The sequence below is a fragment of the Bos taurus genome, chromosome 17, assembly GCF_002263795.3.
Source record: "Bos taurus isolate L1 Dominette 01449 registration number 42190680 breed Hereford chromosome 17, ARS-UCD2.0, whole genome shotgun sequence".
Taxonomy (NCBI): domain Eukaryota; kingdom Metazoa; phylum Chordata; class Mammalia; order Artiodactyla; family Bovidae; genus Bos; species Bos taurus.
In genome coordinates, this window is record NC_037344.1 from 52,173,639 (window position 1) to 52,178,855 (window position 5,217).

Here is a 5,217-nt window from a genome sequence, read left to right on the forward strand (position 1 = left end):
TTAATGTATAATGCAAATACACCTTGCATATGAGGGAAGGAGGAGACCCAAATGGATAGAAAGAGATTTTGTGTTTACATTTTCTTGTCCCGCCTTAAAATGTGAATTTTATTTCATCAATGTAATCCGATTTATCTATTTTTTCTTTTGTTGCCTGTGTCTTTTAAGAAATCATTGCCAAATCCTTTGACATAAAGCTTTTTCACTACGTTTTCTTCCTAGAGTTTTATAGGTTAGGTCTTTGATCCATTTTGAGTTAATTTTTGTATAGGGTGTAAGGGAAGATACTTCACACTTTTGCATGTGGATATCCTATTTTGCCAATACCATTTGTTGAAAAGACTGTCCTTTCCCCAAAGAATGTTCTTGGCACCCTGGTTGAAAATAATTTGATCATATATGCAAGGGTTCCTTTCTGGACCATCTATTCTATTCCCCCATTCCTTTTTATGAATGAATAATATTCCATTGTATCTGACAAATGATTCCATTTCATCTGACAAAAAGTGGTCCACTGGAGAAGGGAATGGCAAACCACTTCAGTATTCTTGCCTTGAGAACCCGATGAGCAGTATGAAAAGGCGAAAAGATAGGACACTGGAAGATGAGCTCCCTAGGTCGGTAGGTACCCAATATGCTACTTGAGATCAGTGGAGAAATAACTCCAGAAAGGATGAAGAGACAGAGCTAAAGCAAAAACAACACCCAGTTGTGGATGGGACTGGTGATGGAAATAAAGTCCAATGCTGTAAACAGCAATATTGCTGTAAAGAGGATAGGAACCTGGAATGTTAGGTCCATGAATCAAGGCAAATTGGAAGTGATCAACAGGACATGGCAAGAGTGAACGTCGACATTCTAGGAATCAGTGAACTGAAATGGACTAGAAAGGGTGAATTTAACTCAGATGACCATTATATCTACTACTGCAGTCAGGAATCCCTTAGAAGAAATGGAGTAGCCATCATAGTCAACAAAAGAGTCCGAAATGCGGTACTTGGATGCAATTTCAAAAATGACAGACTGATCTCTGTTCATTTCCAAGGCAAACCATTCACTATCACAGTAATCCAAATCTATGCCCCGACCAGTAATGCTGAAGAAGCTGAAGCTGAACAGTTCTATGAAGGCCTACAAGACCTTCTAGAACTAATACCCAAAAAAGATGTCCTTTTCATTATAAGGGACAGGAATGCAAAATAAGAAGTCAAGAAATACCTGTTGTAACAGGCAAATTTGGCATTGGAGTACACAATGAAGCAGGGCAAAGGCTAATGAGTTCTGCCAAGAGAACACACTGGTCATAGCAAACACCCTCTTCCAACAACACAAGAGAAGACTCTACACATGGACATCACCAGATGGTCGACACTGAAATCAGATTGATTATATTCTTTCCAGCCAAAGACGGAGAAGCTCTATACAGTCAGCAAAAACAAGACTGGGAGCTGGCTGTGGCTCAGATCATGAACTCCTTATTGCCAAATTCAGACTCAAATTGAAGAAAGTAGGGAAAACCACTAAACCATTCAGGTATGATCTAAATCAAATCCCTCACGATTATACAGTGAAAGTGAGAGATTCAAGGGATTAGATCTGATAGAATGCCTGAAGAACTATGGACAGAGGTTCGTGACATTGTGCAAGAGGCAGTGATCAAGACCATCCCCAAGAAAAGAAAATGCAAAAAAGGCAAAATGGTTGTCTGAGGAGGCCTTACAATTAGCTGTGAAAAGAAGAGAAGCTAAAGACAAAGGAGAAAAGGAAAGATATACCCATTTGAATGCAGAGTTCCAAAGAATAGCAAGGAGAGATAAGAAAGCCTTCCTCAGTGATCAGTGCAAAGAAATAGAGGAGAACAAAAGAATGGGAAAGACTAGAGATCTCTTCAAGAAAATTAGAGCTACCAAGAGAACATTTCATGCAAAGATGGGCACAATAAAGGACAGAAATGGTATGGACCTAACAGAAGCAGAAAATATTAAGAAGAGGTGGCAAGAATACACAGAAGAACTGTACAAAAAAGAGCTTCACAACCTAGACTATCACGATGGTGTGATCACTCACCTAGGGCCAGACATCCTGGAATGCAAAGTCAAGTGGGCCTTAGGAAGCATCACTACGAGCAAAGCTAGTGGAGGTGATGGAATTCTAGTTGAGCTATTTCAAATCCTAAAAGATGATGCTGTGAAAGTGCTGCATTCAATATGCCAGCAAATTTGGAAAACTCAGCAGTGGCCACAGGACTGGAAAAGGTCAGTTTTCATTCCAATCTCAAAGAAACGCAATGCCAAAGAATGCTCAAACCACCGCACAATTGCACTCATTTTACATGCTAGTAAAGTAATGCTCAAAATTCTCCAAGCCAGGATTCAACAGTACATGAACCATGAACTTCCAAATGTTCAAGCTGGATTTAGAAAAGGCAGAGGAACCAGATATCAAATTGCCAACATCCATTGGATCATTGACAACAGAGTTCCAGAAAAACATTCTGCTTTATTGACTATGCTATGTTGTGTGGATCACAACAAACTGTGGAAAATTCTTTAAGAGATGCGAATACCAGATCACCTGACCTGCCTCTTGAGAAATCTGTATGCAGGTTAGGAAGCAACAATTAGAACTGGACATGGAACAACAGACTGGTTCCAAATAGGGAGAGGATTACGTCAAGGCTGTATATTGTCACCCTGCTAATTTAACCTATATGCAGAGTACATCATAAGAAACACTGGGCTGAATAAAGCACAAGCTGGAATCAAGATTGCTGGGAGAAATATCAATAACCTCAGATATGCAGATGACACCACCCTTATGGCAGAAAGCAAAGAAGAAGAGCCTCTTGATGAAAGTGAAAGAGGAGAGTGAAAAAGTTGTCTTAAAACTCAACATTCAAAAAACTAAGATCATGGCATCTGGTCCCATCATTTCATGGCAAGTACATGGGGGAAACAGTGGAAACAGTGGCAGACTTAATTTTGGGGGGCTCCAAAATCACTGCAGATGGTGACTGCAGCCATGAAATTAAAAGACGCTTGCTCCTTGGAAGAAAAACTATGACCAACCTAGACAGCATATTAAAAAGCAGAGACAGTACTTTGCCAACAAAGGTCCATCTAGTCAAAGCTATATTTTTTTCAGTAGTCATGTATGGATGTGAGAGTTGGACTATAAAGAAAGCTGAGCGCAGAAGAATTGATGCTTTTGAACAGTGGTGTTGGAGAAGACTCTTGAGTGTACCTTGGACAGCAAGGATATCCAACCAGTCCATCCTAAAGGAAATCAGTCCTGAATATTCATTGGAAGGACTGATGCTGAAGCTGAAACTCCAATACTTTGGCCACCTAATTTGAAGAGGTGACTCATTGGAAAAGACAGTGATGCTGGGAAAGATTGAAGACGGGAGGAGAAGGGGACAACAGAGGATGAAATAGTTGGATGGCATCACCAATTCAATGGACATGAGTATGAGTAAACTCGGGGAGTTGGTGATGGACAGAAGGCAATGGCACCCCACTCCTGTACTCTTGCCTGGAAAATCCCATGGACGGAGGAACCTGGTGGACTGCAGTCCATGGGGTCGGGAAGAGTCTGACTTGATTGAGTGACTTCACTTTCACTTTCCTGCATTGGAGAAGGAAATGGCAACCCACTCCAGTGTTCTTGCCTGGAGAATCCCAGGGACGGGGGAGCCTGGTGGGCTGCCGTCTATGGGATGGCACAGAGTCGGACACAACTGAAGCGACTTAGCAGCAGCAGCAGCAGAAGCGACTTAGCAGCAGCAGCAGCAGGGAGGCCTGGTGTGCTGCAGTCCATGGGTTCGCAGAGTTGGACACGAACTGAACTGACTGAACATTCCATTCTAAGGATATACTTATTTTACTTATGGTAAGCCTAATAGTTTATCTACCTATTTAATCACAGGGTGTTGTCAGGTCTGGTAAAGCGTCTGCCTGCAATGTGGGAGACCCAGATTCGATCCCTGGGTCAGGAATTCGATCCCCTGGAGAAGGAAATGGCAACCCACTCCAGTACTCTGGCCTGGAAAATTACATGGACAGAGGAGCCTGATAAGCTACAGCCCAAGGGGTCGCAAAGTCGGACATGACTGACCGACTTCCCTTTCTTTCTTGCCCAGGGGCTTGCTTTAGACTATTACAATTACTATTACAATTAGACTATTGTACCATCTGAAAATAGTATGTATTTTGTTTGTTTTCTTGACCACAAGCTTAGCGTTTGTTGGAGAAAAGAATGCAGGATACCCAATAGCATTTGTCACATACTTTATCTCAAGATTTCGTATATTACTCACAGAAACCCTACTCCGTTGGTACCGTTTTTTACACAGTAGTAAAGTGAGGTTCAACCCCCTCCAGTATTCTTGCCTGGAGAATCCCAGGGACGGGGGACCCTGGTGGGCTGCCGTCTATGGGGTCGCACAGAGTTGGACACAACTGAATCAACTTAGCAGCAGCAAAGTGAGGTTCGGAGGAGTGAAGTAACTCTCCAAGGCCGCACGCTGGACAAGTAGTGGATCCCAGGAGAGGGCCAGGTGCACAGAGCAGGGAAATCTCCAGTTTACTGAGGGTCAGATGCTGCAGGTCCAGGTGACAATGGGCCTGAAAGCTCTACGCAGTCCAGATTTCCGGACTTCCTGGAGCTGCCACCTACTGCTGTTTTCCCGCTTTGCGGCAGAAAATACTCTCAGAGACCGGATCTGCCTTCACATACCATGCAAATTCTATGGCTGGAAGGCCCGAGTGCAGCAAAGGAAAAGCTGTGTGCTTTTTTAGCCTCTTTCCCAGGCTGCGGTGGAAACCCCGCCCCCGTCTCCGTGGAAACCCGGCTTCCGCGGTCGCCGTTACCAAGGGGCGGAGCTGGGGGGCGCTGCCCTTCCCCCGGTCTGCAGCTGCTCCCTGGCTGGGAGCGACCACAGGCACCCCTTTAACCTTTCTGTTCCTCTTCTCCCCTGCCCTCCCTTCCTCTTGTCCTTTCGTGCTCAGAACCGTATCCTGGACCCCGCACTCCTGTACGGACTTCGGGGTGGACGGTGCACCGGACCGCGGGCCTGCGAGCCGCCCTGCGTGGCCTCCACAGACGCCCCCACCTCCCGGGCCCACCCCTCGGCGGCGCTGATTGGCCGCTTCTGGGCCACTTTCCCCCGCCCCCGGGCCCGGCAGGGTCCTCGGCCCAGCTAGCGGAAAGTTTTCT